This window comes from Nelumbo lutea, chromosome 7, assembly GCF_056320005.1.
Source record: "Nelumbo lutea isolate HS-2025 chromosome 7, American lotus-T2T, whole genome shotgun sequence".
Taxonomy (NCBI): domain Eukaryota; kingdom Viridiplantae; phylum Streptophyta; class Magnoliopsida; order Proteales; family Nelumbonaceae; genus Nelumbo; species Nelumbo lutea.
The window spans coordinates 55,460,766-55,476,978 of NC_142690.1; the positions used below are offsets into that span (position 1 = coordinate 55,460,766).

Consider the following 16,213-nt stretch of genomic DNA (forward strand, 5'->3'; position numbering starts at 1 on the left):
TCCTCACTGTTTAGTTAATTCACTAAGTATACCTTATTCTTTAAAAATTGACTAACACTATCTTACTGTTTGTAACAATTGACCTGGTCATTAACGTCCGTCAACGAAGATACAAAAAATACTATTTTACCCTCCTATTCGGATCTCTCCATCTTCCTCTCATTCTCTTTGCCAGAACTGCCGGAATTGCAAGTGATACCGAAAACCTCCAACAAATTACTGAGGACTCCTCAAAGCACAAGTATTTTTCTCTCTCTCCTCTTACACTTCCTCTGTTTCACCACCACCACTGCAAGTTGCAGCGGCGGATTTGGTACTCTCTAACCACCTCTCGTCTCCCTATCTCTCATTCTCTCTCTCTCCTCTCTTTTTCTTTCTCCCCTCCTCTTTCACTATATCTGTTCCGCCACCACCGTTGTAGGTTGCAGCGATGGATTTGGTACTCTCTTGCCACCACTCGTCCCTATTTCTCATTCTCCCTCTTCTCGCTATTTCTCTCTCCCCTCCTCTTTCACTCTCTGTTTCGCCACTGCTGCTGCAACTTGCAGGGGCAGATTTGGTACTCTCTCGTCCATATCTCTCATTCTCTCTCTTTTTGCTAATTTTCTCTCCTCTCTTTTTCTCTCTCCCCTCCTCTTTCACTCTCTATTCCGCCACTGCCGTTGCAACTTGCAGCGATGGATTTGGTACTCTCTCGCCACCCTCATCCCTATCTCTCATTCTCTCTCTTCTCGCTATTTCTCTCTGCTTTCTTTTTCTCTCTCCCCTCCTCTTTCACTTTCTGTTCCGCCACCGCCGCTGCAACTTGCAGCGACAGATTTGGTACTATCTCGCCACCTCGCATCTCCCTCTCGTGTCCCTATCAGAAGGTGTGCTGCCAAATCAGAAGCATCGATCTTGGAAGCCGCCTCGACAATAGTAACCTTGGGTTTCTTGGGATTTTTTTACTTCGGCTTCTTCACTTCGTTGGCCTCATTCTCACCACCACCAGCAACCTCGTCGTCGCTGTCACCGCCATCATCATCAGAATGGTGTTTCGGTTTGGGAACGAGCTCAGAAAGAGCCACAAGAGCGGCCGCCTTCTAAGCCTCGACACAGCGGCAACGCTCCTTGGATTGTTCTTCAAGAGACTGAAAAACGTTGGGGCGGAATTTTCCGGGATCGCCGGCAAAGTCAAAGGGTTTGTTCTTTCGCTGGTGTAGGTAACCTTCTGCCAGCCATGGTCTTTAATGGTGGAAAAAGCATTGTTTAAACTGTTCTCATCGTCTTTGTGTAGAGTTGGTTCGATGGCCGGTGCGGTTTTTTCATCCATGATTCTCTATCCTCTGGTTATTCTCACTTGAATTTCGAAAGGTATTTTTAGGAATGGAGGTGGGAAGGATGGTTTTGAAATTTTTTATCAATATATCAGTGACATGATATTATATGTAACAGAACGTAGATTTAGTCAATTGTTAGAAATAATAATAATTTTAAAATAGTAATAATTAGCTAAACCTTAGTTAAGAAATTTACCCAATAAATTTTTAGGCTTTATTTGTTTGTAGTACGACTTCATTTTTTTTTCACGTTTCATTATGTTTCAGGAGTGACGATATCATCTTGCTTCCTTTTTTTTGTTAATTAGTGTAAGATATGATAATAACGGGATTCGAAGCTTCGTTACCCCTCAAACAATTCATCCAACGCACCAATTGGGTTATCCCTACTTACTATTCATTGTGGTTGGGTTTGGAAACATGCAAATAAGTGTGAATACAAATATGTAGAGTGTAAAATAGTTCATATAAATTGTAAAATTGGATTAGTTTTGCACCAACAAGTTTATCTTCTTAACCAAGTAGACTTTTAGCTGTAATGGATGCAAACATGAATTCCATTAAAGATTATGGTTTTTTATTAAAAGCCCACTTGAATGCAAATTTACTTCTTTTTTATTGATGTATTTTTATGTCTTATTATCAATGTAAATATGCATTGATTTGTCATTTGTCAATGCATAAATGTAATGTTGCCAAATACAGACAAAAGTGAACCAGAATGCAAATATACCCTGAATTGGGATTTACATTTAGACCTAGCAATTGGGTTGGACAGGTCGGGTTTGGGTTGGGTCAAGACACTTCATGTTGATTCGGGTTAGGTTGAATTTCATATGCTAGGTCCTAACCCTAAATGTTCGGGTTGGGGTTGACCCATGGGTCAATTCAGGTCATCTAAAAAAATAACTAAAATTTAAAAAGCATAAAGAAAAAATATATGAACATGTCAAAATTAAAGGAATTAACCTTAAAATTCCAAATATAAAATAAATACTTTAGCATTTAACAATTTAAAGAGTAAAGACTAAATAGAAAAAATTAAAGAGTGAAAATTTCTAACAATGCATAAATATTCCCAATTAGACCCAACAATCGGGTAAGCGGGTTAATCCATGACCCAACCCAACCCAGTTTTTTTGGGACCGGATCGGGTCATTCTCCCATTCATTCGAGTTGGGTTGGGTCAAGTTTTTGCGAGGCCTATTTACACTCCATTTGCGTTGTTTTCAAACGCAGCCTGTCAAACAAATATCCCTATGCCTACGGTCCCATGAATTTACACCGGTGCAAATAAAATTCGCACCGTAAACAAACTGATTGCAAACAACGTGACGTTGGAATTTGGTGCGTGTAAATGTAACCTATTCAAATGCCAACGGCTGTAACTGTAAGCAAACTTACCTTGCAATGGCGCCGTTTTCTCCCAGACCCTCAAATCTTTCTATCATCACCACTCTCCTTAAAGAGTGCATCGATACTGGTTCACTTTGGAAGGGAGCGATTCTCCATTCCCACCTCCTAAAATCCGGATTCCTCTCCCGGGTCTTCATCTCGAACCGTTTACTCCAAATCTACTACAAGTGCGATGTAGTTTCTGATGCTCGAAAGCTCTTTGATGAAATGCCTGAAAGAGATTCCATCACTTGGAACATCATGATTGCTAGCTCCGTAAAATCAAGAAGTATGGAAGATGCTAGGCTGCTCTTCAATGCGATTCCTCAGAAGACTGAGATCTCATGGAACACCATCATCATGGGATATGTTCAAGAGGGGAATTGCTCAGAAGCTCTCGATTTGTTTGTCCAGATGCTTCGGCAGGGATGGTCGCCCACCCATTTTTCTGTGCCTAGCGTTCTTCAGGCGTGCGCTGTTTCGTCGTGGTTGAGTCGTGGGAAGCAGTTGCATTGTCTGATTTATCGATTTGGATTGGAAGGAAACGTTTTTGCGTGCACGTCTCTTGTTGACATGTATTGTAACTGTGGGGAACTTGAGTATGCTCGTCGTTGCTTTGATAGGATGGCAGATCGGAGCATAATATCGTGGAATGCAATTCTTACTGGGTACTCTCAGAATTCCCTGAGCGAGGATTGTTTTCAGACATTCATCGAATTGCTGAATTCTGGGCTCAGACCTGATCACATCACTTTTGCTGTGGTTCTTAGCTCAACTGCTGCAGTGGCAAATTTGGTGCAGGGGAAACAATTACATGGAATTATTGTCAAGACCAGATTCGGGTTGGATGTATTTGTTCAGACAGCTTTAATAAATGCGTATGCCAAGTCTGGAAGTTTAGATGATGCTCGTCTGGTTTTTAATTCAATGACAGAAAGGAACAGGGTTACTTGGAGTTCAATGATAATTGGTTATGCACAGAATGGACGTGGTAGGGAAGCTATTCTTCTATTTGAGGACATGCTGAATTTTGGAATCAAACCAGATTCAATTACTTTTGTGGGTGTTCTCATGGCTTGCAGCCACTCAGGGCTGGTTGATGAGGGGCGACACTATTTCAATTCCATGAAAGGTCACGGGGTTGAGCCAGATAGAACCCATTACACATCAATGGTTGATCTTCTTGGACGTGCAGGATATTTGAAGGAGGCTAAAGAATTGATCAATAGTATGCAAGTAAAACCAGATGCTGCAATTTGGAATGCCTTACTTGGGGCTTGTAGGGTCCATCGGAATTTGGAAATAGGGAAAATTGCAGCTTCGAGGGTTTTTGAGTTAGAACCTAATAATGCTTCAGCTCATATGCTGCTATGTCACATCTTCACTGAGAGCGGTCAGTGGGATGAAGTGGCAAAACTGAGAGTGAAGATGAAGAGTCTAGGGATTAAGAAAGATCCTGGTTGTAGTTGGATTGAAGTAGATAATGAAATTCATACTTTTGTAGCCGATGATGAATCCCATCCACAGACAAAGGAACTTTATCTTGCATTAAGGGAATTGAATAAACAAATAGAGGACATGGGCTATAAATACTATCCAAATCCTCTCTTTGAAGAGGGAAGACAGTCATATCACAGTGAGAAGCTGGCAATTGCCTTTGGACTTATCAGCACACCTTCTTGGATGGCAATCAGGATCATGAAGAACCTAAGGATTTGCGGGGATTGTCACACCACCATAAAATTTATTTCACAAATCACAGGACGTGAGATTATTGTCAGAGATGTTTGTCGTTTTCATCATTTTAGTGATGGTAAGTGTTCTTGTGGTGACTATTGGTAGTACATGCTATATTGGGATCCGTGAGTTCCATGATAGAAGCCTCATTGAATTTTCAGGAAATGTAATATTTATTCTTGACAGATATGCAATAACATGACATTTTTTTTTTGTATTAGTATTCTATTGAATGGAAAATCCTGGGTTTAGGCAGACTTTAACCATATATATGAAGAAATAACAATTACAGGTGGGATATTTATACAAACCTTGGCATCCTCAATTAGTTTACAAGGATTCAGGAGAGAATGGAGTGATGAAGGAACACTTAAATGGATACCTTTTCCATCTAACCAACTTGGTGGTTTAACTTGTAGACATATATATGGTACCTTCAGATCCTTATTCACCATTCTTTAGAAATTTCCAATGCTGAAGTAGCTCTCATGGTCCTGAACAAACACCAAATGATTTTACAACCTCCAGAAATGACTATAATAGGACATCCATCATGGGTTCAACCATTCAATCTATAGCCATCTAATCCTTTATAAAAGGTAGTTCAGGAAAACAGTAACCAGAATACTGGATAGGGGGCCTGCTAAGAGCACCAAATGGAATCCACGAGGTGGTATTAAGTTGAGGCCCCATGAATAAATTTTATTGCTATTGAAGTGGAGATAACTTAAGGGCCTTTTGAGAGTCTTATCTTTTATCTTGCAATTAAGGAAAGAATCTGCAATACTAAGGGATACTTGTCCAATAATTGTTAAGTTATGGTTACCCAGAATTTTAATGCTGCATTTTTAGTCCTGTCCATATTCAAGTTCAAGTTGGTGGTAGGAGATCATTTGAGAAATTCAATTTCTAATGCTCAAGCTCTGAGTGAGCATTAGAGAGTAGATTAAGATGGTTTGGTCACATACAGAGAAGACCATCCACAGCTTGTGTAAGAAGAAGTGATCTATTGTAAGTTGAAGGGGCTAGAAGAGCTAGGGGCAGACCAAAAAGGACATGGGTTGAAGTAGTAAGAAATGATTTGTGGATCAAGATTTAACACTGCATATGGCACTGAACAGAATGGAATGGTGATGGCGAAACAGGACTCATGTAGCAGGCCCATATGGGTGGGACAAGGCTTAGATATTGATGAAGCTCTGGTTGATTTGTATCATTTTCAACTTATGGAACCAAGGTCCATAAGCCTTTTCATGTGGTAACAACTGAACACAAAATGGTTATGTTTTCCAGGTTGTTTGGATAAAATACAGCAAATTGTAGCTACATACCTCTTGAAGAAGCTCTATGGAGGAGAAAACCTCTACCAGCAATTTTAGAGATCAATGTTTGAAAATGAATGCAGCATGACTGGAAAATCAAAGAAGCTTGTAGCATTCAATTTTAACCTCAGCTCGCTAGATGGAATTCCAAGTGGGTAACAGAGAGTGCATGACATCATAGGCAGCAATAAGAACAATATAGTCCCTTCTTAATAAATAACACCTCTCTGAGGCCTCATCCTATTAAAGGGGAAGTAGCCAATGCACAGCACTACTAATCTTGGTTAACCACAATGTCTGTGTTGAGCGTGCCTTGGAAAATTTTGGAAGTGCCCCTAAATGCCATGTCTCCAAAAACAAACATATACCAGATTATCATTAACCAGTTGTAAGATAATGTCCTCGACCTCTGCAATTTAAGATGTTGCACACACCACAGCAAGAGTAAGCCATCTGGATTGCCCATATGCAATCCCTTTCTGAATACTTCTATCATCCCAATTCACCTAAATCAACATGCATGTTTTCAGTGTGGAAATGGTTTCCCAGATAACATTATGCAATTTCCTGTTCAGTATTGGATCATCCCAAAAAATGAGAGAAACCCTGTTCAATCCACTTGAGAAAGATAATTGCATTGCTGAAGATAGCTACACCAGTAGATGTTCTGCCATCTAAAAACAGTCGGATCAACTGAAGTTTTCTCTTCTAGGATGAACAGTTCCACAGTTCAAGTCTTTTAGGGACGGAGTTTGTAATAGGTTGGTATTCACTTTGAGCCTTCTTCATGTCAACAAATGCGTCCAAGAGGGCCTTAGAAAATCAATTTCATTGAGAGTATTTTTTGGAGCATTTCAAAGTTAAAACATATCCATACTTATAGCCAATGAAGTTTTTTAAATTTGAATACTAATCAAGACTAATGCAACAATGCTTAGTGCTTTTGTCATTCTCTATGGTGGGTAAGCCTTGATGGAATCCTCAAATTAACTCTTAGAATTTTTGAACACAGATTTCATCTTGAACTTAACCATCAAAGTTTATTTTTAATAGAACTTTGCAGAGATGTTTAGAATGATGGATTGCATTCAATGTTTTAATTTGAAAAATCTATTGAGCAAGTTTTCCACATAAAGATGAAGAATTTTCTTTGAAGGAGAAACTACTGAAATTTGAGAAACTAGGGTTTTAGATGGAGTTTTGAAGTGAAATTTGGAAAGATGAAAGGTGATGAAGATATGCAAAACACATCCAAATATGAAAACAATTGGAGATAGTTTGGTACAAGATGATAAAAACTATTAAAATGGGAAAGTTTTGGGTTTGATGTAAGAGTGACGGGATCATTTTTAATCATTTAGAGATGTTGAATGTACTCCTTTGAGAAATCATTTGTATGCTATTGATGGTTGTAAAGGCTGCTTGAGAATTAGTGAGAAGATAGAGAGAAAAAATATAGAATTATTCAACAGGGGCGAGATTAGAATCAGTCTAGGGCATTGGAATCATCAACACTCTCATCGTAAGCTATAATAACTCAAATAAAATCAATTCCATATGTACTTGAAAGTATCTTTTAAAGGTTCTGTGCTTTGGTCCCATTCCCTCTCAACAATTTGTCTGTGGTGATCCTAGACATCTGAATCTTAGATGGCAGTATAAACCAAGAAGATTGCTGGAAAAAATGACTTTTCAGATTACTTCATCATCTCATACATTAAAGGAAAACTGGTGAAGACAGAAAGTTCGAACGTGAAAAGCACCGACATAGAAGCTCTGCACACACACATGATAGAAGATTAAAAAAACACTTCAATTGAGAATTTGGTTGTGAAAAGACACGACCAAGAAAATCTCATTTCCAAAAGAAATTTAGGTTTCAGAAAATTCCATTCAAATTGAACCTAAAACATTAAGTATTGCAGAGTTGCAATTAATAAAACCCTTAGCTAAAACTAAGGGACTATTAATAAGCCAAATGCTTCATTGCAACAAAGAGCATTTAGCTTACAGATGTCAAAGTAAAAAATAAAATCCTCAAATAGGTAATGAATTTCTAGATCAGCAAGAATTAGAAATAAATGGTTAGTTGTAGAATTAGAACCCATTGTCCATGGAACTGAAATTGATTTATTTGTGTGATGATTTAGAAGACACTGTTGCTATGCTGGAAGGTTAACACCATTTTAGATACTATTTTTAGATGCTAACTTGATGTTAGGTAGTGAATTACTAACTATGAAAATGAAGATTGAAAATTTTATAAAAAAAGTGAGACTACTTGTCTAGGCATGGAGCAAAAATATGTTGGATTGATGGCTAGACATTTTGAAGGCTTAGATGGTTTCAGAAAATAAAGTGATTCCCCTTGCAGATTACTTCTCTAGGCATGGAGAAAAATTATTAGAAGATAAACAATTTTGACAACCTTCTCTTGACAAACAAGAAAAAGGCGATAGTCCGACATCATATTTCTATAATTCCAGGTTAATAGGAGAAAGAACTTAGAGGTTCATGCAGAAGGCAGCCATCAGAATAAAGTCTTGAGCTTAAACATTTCCGAGATGATAATTATAAATTAAAAGAAGCTATTATTAGACTAACCCAACAGTTAATCAAACACTATGATCTTATTGTAGACAGGGAGGTATTAAACACTTGAAACCGTTCAAGTGGAGCAAGGTTTAGCTGAATGCTTTGGCTGTTTAGTGGGCTGTGGAACCAATGATAAGGTTCCATGCCAGTAATAAAACACATGGGGCCTGCAACAGTCCACTAAACAGCCAAAGCATTCAGCTAATCCAAAATCACTCAAGTGAGGGAAACTAAACACTTGGCAGCTGAACTGAACACCTTCCATTGGACACCTCAAAGTGCCAACACAATAATAGATGACTTGATCAGACAAAGAATCCATAGGGCTCAGTTATTTTGGGGGTGAAGGGGCCATTACTTGGTGTAATGGTAAAATCTCGGGTTGTCAAACATGAGAATGTGGGTTTCAGTCTTAGAGTGGCCACTTTGTGCGAAAAATGCCAAAGGATAGGACCATATCAAGTGCACCCCTCCCAAGACCCCAGATGGCTTTTACATTGGGTAATGGCCTTTTATATCTATGGAAACCTCATTTATATAAACTAAGAGAAATGTAGGAAACTACTCTACAAAAGGGGGTGCTTACCACACTTATGATGTAAAATATTATTTTAAAGTTCTAATAAAATTTTGATTGTTCACCAATAAAAAAAAATGTTCATCCCAGCTATATATGTTCTTGGGAGTCTCTCTCTCTCTCTCTCTCTCTCTCTCTCTCGTGCACAAAGCAGCTGCTCTTAGACTTAAACCTGCATTCTCATGCTTGTCAGCCTGAGGTTTTACCATTAAACCAAGCAGTGTTCCTCAACAGCAGCTTGTTGCTAAGTCACATTAAAAGAATTCTATAAGTTGCTTTGATTCAGATAAGCAAATGTATTATCACTTATTCAAACAACTCAAGTCACATCAAGAAATAATGAGATATGGTAGAACACTATAACATGTTTTTGTCATTTCAGTTCTTATGGATAAGTTTTTGAACTTTTAAAGATGGGGCTTGACCTGTATTATATATCATAATTAACATAGCTAGGCACTCTTAGTATTAAAGTCTGTTGAGGACTCAACCTATGTTCTTGTATAATGTGATTCGTCTATAATTTATTTTGCTGCATTAAACAATCCAACCAAAGTCATGTATTTCTAAGAAAGAACATAGCATTTGGAAAAGAAAGATACAGAATTTGAAGGTCATACTGCAGATAGCTTTTGGATAATCCATTTTGGTCACCAAATATACTTTGTAATTTCAAATGCAAAAAAGTAGGATTGTATAGCCCACAAATAACTAGTTATTGTTGTTATCCAATTGGTGATGTGGCTAATGTGGATTTATCTCTAGCATCCCCCCTCAAGCTGGATAGGGGTGGATCAATGGTCAGCTTGCCCTTCAAATGAAGAAACCATGTAGAGGGAAGTGGTTTAGTGAGCAAGTTAGCGAGTTGATCACTGCTGGGAACATAATGTATGGAGAGTAGTTTCTTCGCAACCATGTCTCTAATAAAATGAACATCAAGTTCGATGTGTTTTGTGCGACCATGATTGACAGGATTGTAGGCCAAGGATTTATCACTCATATTATCGCACCAAACAGTAGAAGGAGGGAGCTGAATGCCAAGTTCAGAGAGGAGCATGGTGATCCAAGAGAATTCTGCAGCAGTTGAGGCAAGGCACCGATACTCTGTTTCCGTATTGGACCTAGAGACAGTAGATTGCTTCTTCGAGCTCCAACACACAAGATTGGGGCCCAAAATTATAGAATAATCACTTTGAGAATGTCTATCAATGGGGCAATTTGCTCAATCAGCATCAACAAAGGCAGTGAGAGTGAGAGATTTGGAGGGAAGAAGAGATAGTCCATATGTGATAGTACCATTCAGATAGCAAAGTATTCGTTTGATTGCTGCCTAGTGAACGGTGGTGGGAGCTTTAAGGAACTGACAGACTTTGTTTATAGAAAAACAAATGTCTGGGCGAGTTAATGTCACATATTGGAGTGCACCAACAATGCTCTTGTAGAAAGAAGGGTCAGAGAGATATTCACCCTGTGAGGAGTCAAGCCTAATGCTGGCAGACATCGGGGTAGGGGCCAGTTTGGCTTCATGCATCTGAGCACATATTAACAAATTTCATATATACTTATGCTGTGACAAATGAAGACCAGAAGAAGAGCGAGTCAGATCAACTCCCAAGAAATAGTGTGCTCGGCCAAGATCCCTTAAGGCGAACTGAGATGCTAAACCAGAAATGAGAGATGAAATAGAAGCAGAACTGGAGCCTGTAACCAGAATGTCGTCAACACAAACTAGGAGAATAAGAGTTTCCCCTTTGGTACACCGAAGAAAAAGAGAGGAATCAACCTGTGATTCAATGAAACCCAAGGTGAGAAGATAATTTCGAAGCCTAGTGAACCAAGCCCGCGGGGCTTGTTTGAGGCCATACAAACTGCGATTAAGTCGGAAAACATAGGAAGAGTACCGGGGATTAAAGAACCCAATAGGCTGTTTCATATATACTTCATCAGTCAAAATACCATGTAAGAAGGCATTACTTACATCCAGTTGATGAACGCCCCAGTTGTAGGAGAGAGCAAGAGAAAGCACAGTACGGGTAGTGGTAGGTTTAACAACCGGATTGAACATTTCATCATAGTCCACACCAGCCTCTTGAGTGTATCCCTTAGCAATGAGACGAGTTTTGAAATGCTCAATGGTACCGTCTGACCACCGCTTGATCTTATAAACCTACCAATTTCCAATTATGTTTTTGTTGGGAGGAGGAGGAACCAACGACCAAGTATTGTTGGATAATAATGCTTTATATTCATCTGCCATGGCAAGAACCCATCGAGAATCTTTTTGAGCATGAGAGTAGCAGCTTGGTTCAATCTCACTAAGAGTGCTAGCTTGTAACGCATAGCGAGGGTTTGGCTTGAAGACACCACGCTTAGATCGAGTCTCCATAGGATGAGTGGAGATAGCAGGAAACACATTTTCAAGAGATGGAGCAACGGTGGTAGAAGAATTTGGTGGTTTAGTGAGGGGTGTAATAATCTTAGCGGAGGGTGGAGCTGTACCTGTCGCAGAAGGAGTGTTGTGAGAAGTATGCCAAAGTGGTGGAGGACCAAGAATCGACGACACAAGGTGAGGAGATGCAGAATCATCTATAGAGATATTGGCAAACGGGAAGTGCCCTTCATTGAAAATAACATTGCGAGATATATACAAATGACCAATTGACAAATGAAGGCACTTATAGCCTTTATGATGAAGACTGTAACCCATAAACACACATTCATCAGAACGATATTCCAATTTAGAACATTGGTAGGGTCTGAGGTATGGATAACATGAGTAGCCAAAAACCCTAAGTAATGTGTAATTAGGAGTAGTTCCAAATAATTTAAACCATGGGGAATCCATGGAAAGAGTTGGAGTAGGCAATCTATTTATGAGAAAAACAATAACCTCAAATGCATCATACCACTTGTTTTGCGGAACAGAGGCCATAGCCATAAGAGTTAAGCCTGTCTCCACAATAATGTGATGTCTGCATTCCACAACACCATTCTGTTGGTGTGTATGAGGACAGGAACACCAATGGTAGATCACCATAGAATGGAAAGCATCAGTAAGAGGCTTATACCCTATTCCTTAATCAGTCTGAACAACCTTGATTTTACAGTCCAATAAATTTTTAACATGATTTTTGAATGAAAGAAATAAGGATGGCACCTGAGATTTAGCAGTCATAGGAAATATCCAAATAAATTTACTAAAAACATCCACAAAATATAAGTAATATTTAAATCCTTCAATCGAAGTGGTGGGCGTAGTACCCCAAACATCAGAAAAAAATAATTCTAATTGTTTCATAACAACTGAATTACTAGAAGAGAAAGGAAGAGAATGAGCTTTCCCTCTAGGACAAGCCATACAGAAGGAAAAAGTCTTATGGGAAACAGGTAAATCATATTTGGAAATAATATGAGAAGTAAACCTATGACTGGGACGTCCCAAACACAAATGCCAAACATCCTTGGAGGTGCATTCTCCAACCAAAGCTGCAGGACCGCTAGAAGAAATGGATTGCACCTTGCATAAGCTATATTTAATTGGTCATTTAAAGAGAGTCTTCCCCGTCATTTGATCCTTTACAAGAAAACCCGGAGCATCAAATATAAATACAGCATCATTATCCTTGCAGAATTAGCTCACTAACAACAGATTTTTAGTGATCCGAGGTACATGCAAGATCTTATATAAATCAAAGGATCTAGAGGATGTGTGAATAGTGGAAGAACCAATATAAGAGATGGGTAAATGCATGCCATTACCAACAGTGATTTCCTTAGAACCATTGTATGGATTATGTAAGGACAAATTATTGAGGTCTGCAGTAAGGTGACTTGTGGCGCCAGAATCCGGATACCAAACTGAGTCACGAGAAGAGGTAGTGCAAGAGGCTATATTGGCGTTCTTGTTGGAAAATTTCTTCACCCCTAGAAGCTCCAGATATTTCTTGCAAGTGGTAGCAATGTGTCCAACATATCCACAAATCTGACAAACAACAGAAGTATCCTTACCACTAGGTCATTTAGAACCTTTGTTGGGAGGTTTCTTGTTGTCTGAAGAAGAAGAAAACTGCCGAGGTTTATTTGAATAATATTGCTGTGAGTGTCCAAAGGTATTCCCCCCTTTCTTGCTTGCAACATTAGTAGAGGGAGAACCAATAGAAATAGCATGGCGAGCTAAGCGCTTCTCAAAAGTAAGAAGTAGACTCTACAAATCTGGCATGGTCAAATCATCCAAACGAGTAGTAATTGTGATAACAAAAGTGTCATATTTTGGTGGCAAGCCACCAAGAAGATAATGAATAAGATCTGAATCTGATATAAAATAATTAGAAGCAGTAAGAGCATCCAAAATTCCTTTGATTTTCTAAATGTAATCCGCAACAGATAGGTTGCCTTTTTTAATATGTGCTAACTCCAGCTTCAAATCATGAATCTTGGATTTGTTAGTGGAGGAAAATAAGCGGCTGAGCCAGTCCCATACTTCCTTAGAAGTTTTGCATCCTACGACTTGAGCAAGAATATGCTCTGCGAGAGAAGAAAGAAGCTGACTCAATATGAGTTGATCCTGTTCATACTAGGAGATGAATTTGGGGTTGATCTGTTGATCATTGGTGCCGGGAAGAAATTTTGATGGACATGGTAGTGATCCATCGACATATCCAATGAGTCGATACCCATTGAGTGCAGGGAGAATTTGCATAGACCATAAGAGATAGTTGTATCTATGTAGGCGAATTGTAATAATATACATGAAACTGGACAGAGTAACCAATCCATTATTTTTGGAAGAGGACTCACCTTGAGAGTTGATCAAAAAACTTTGAGCAGATATGACATTAGTCTTCTAGGGCTTTGATACCATACGAGAGTCAATGAAAGTGGCGAATTCTCATTGAATAAATTTCAAAGATTACAGAGGTTTATATAGATGAAGATACAAAATTTAAAATTCAAAATTTAAATGTACAAACAAGTTGATAAGTACAACAGGATAATGGTTATCAGAGGTTGATAACAAGATAATGGTTATCTGGGGTTGATAAGCCCACAGATAACTAGTTATTGTTGTTATCCAACTGATGATGTGGCCAGTGTGGATTTATCTCTAGCGGTATACTTGCTCATAGAGCTATTAGGATGATCCAATGTGCACATATCAATTTACACACGATGGATGTTTTTTTTTCCTAACCCTACACCAGATTGTTATTCCCATGTCCATGTCCATACAATACCGTCTGATATAAGTCTAAAATCATGTAAAATGGGATTATTGAATCGGGAGTCTAGATCACCACACACACAGTAGAGCCACTTGTTTAAAACTTGGTATGTGGATCTGTATCTGTTGCAACATTAAGCAAGCTGCAACAAATAAAATAATTTATTGGGAAGATCGTGCTGTGAATGAAGTTTTGTTGGAAAATAGTAAAGAAGGCAGAATGAAACTTATCGGTAATCGCTTTCCAAATCAAGAACTTGCGAATCTGTAATGTTGCAGAACTGTGAAATCGAGAACTTGTAGAGAGGAGGGTTGAGTCATGCCACTTGGTCACTCTCTTTAAAACCGCATTTTCCTCCTACGGTGCAGCCGGGTGATTGCAAATCGGTCACCAAAAATAGAACCAATTCAATGTAGTGCACGTATACATGCACATACACGCACCCACGCTCCCATTGCATTCAAAGATGGCAATCGGTTCTTTCACTAGTGTTGATGGCCAAATTGACTCCTCTTTCGCACACATGACACGATTAGTGTTGTGTCAATTTCAAATTTTATGAACCTTATCTAAGTGCGACTAGATAGGAACAATTACCTTCTATGGTTAGCACAAATCATTCCCACCTTGAAGGGTCACATACTTCTAGGCTACATTGATGGCTCGTTTCCTTGCCCATCTAAGTTCCTAGAAGCATCTACTTCTGTTGGTACAACAACTAGAAAAATGAATCCTAACTACTCATCTTGGCAAGAAAAAGATCAATTGATCTTGAGCTGGATTTTATCCTTTTTGACTGAGCTGGTACTTGCACAAGTAATCGGATGTCATACTTCCAAGGCTGTTTGGGATACTCTATATCGCTTATTCTCTTCCACAAGCAAAGCTGGAGTGCACGATCTTAAGCAGAAATGGCATATGTTAAGAAAGGATAGCTTAGTACAACTAATTATATTCAAAAGTAGGGGTGGCCACGAGCCGAGCTTCTCACGAGCTATTCGAATCGAGCATGAGCATGATACATAGGCTCATTTGCTAATCGAGTCGAGCTTGAGCCCAGTGAAGCTCGGTTCATGAGGCTCATGAGCCTAGTATAATAAATAAATAAATTTTTATTAAATACACACATACATACATGTACATATAAATATATAAATATATATAATAAATAATTTTTATTATATATGTAATAATATTTTTTATATAATGTTTTTATTTTTTTATATATAATAGTAAATAATTTTTATAATTCTTATTTTGTTGTTTGTAAAATAAAAAAAATATTTTTATATGTATAATTTTTATTTTTTAGAAAAAACTTGGCTTGTAGTTGAGTTCGAACTTGTGAGCTTTGAACCGAATCGAGTTCGGACTCAAGTCTCTATCTCTAACTCGAGCTCGAGCTTAAGACTATTTCAGCAAGACGAGCTCAAATAACCAAGTATTTGACTCGGCTCAACTCAAATCCACCCCTATTCGAAAGGTAAAGGGTTTAGCTGATTAGTTGGCTGCTTCTAATTACTCTATTCCTGATTCTTATCTCACACATTCTATACTTGGAGGATTGCCTACTGATTATGATAACTTTGTCCTCTCTGTTATAACCTGTATTGTTAATGATCTTACACTCACTGGTGTGCTTCTTCTAGCCTATGAGAAAAGACTAGAGAAGCATAGTATTGCTGAGATGGTTCCATCATCACCGTCTTTATTTTCCTCATTTTAAGCCTGTGGGAGCTCCACCTGTTGGGCATGTACCTCTTATGTCCAACACCAATTCACTGAATGCTCCTATCTAATCGTTAGGCTGGATTCCTCATCTGAGCCCACTGGCCCACCTCCTGCACCTATTGTTTCTTCTAATGGGCTACATATTGCTTCTATTGGGCCCACACCACTCTCATCATGTCACCCAATGATGACTCGGGCCAACCATGGAATTCGACGGCTTAATCCTTTCTCATCATGAGCTCTTTACCTGAATCAGAACCGTCTTTCTACACTCATGCTTGTAAAGACCCTAGGTCGGTCTTAGCTATGGTAACA

The 16,213-nt window shown here is 38.7% G+C and overlaps 1 pseudogene; it reads left to right on the forward strand.

Annotated features, from left to right (window-relative positions):
- The first annotated feature begins 2,729 nt into the window (after window positions 1–2,729).
- LOC148846473 (pentatricopeptide repeat-containing protein At3g24000, mitochondrial pseudogene) lies at window positions 2,730–5,830 on the forward strand (annotated as a pseudogene).
- Window positions 5,831–16,213: the final 10,383 nt, after the last annotated feature.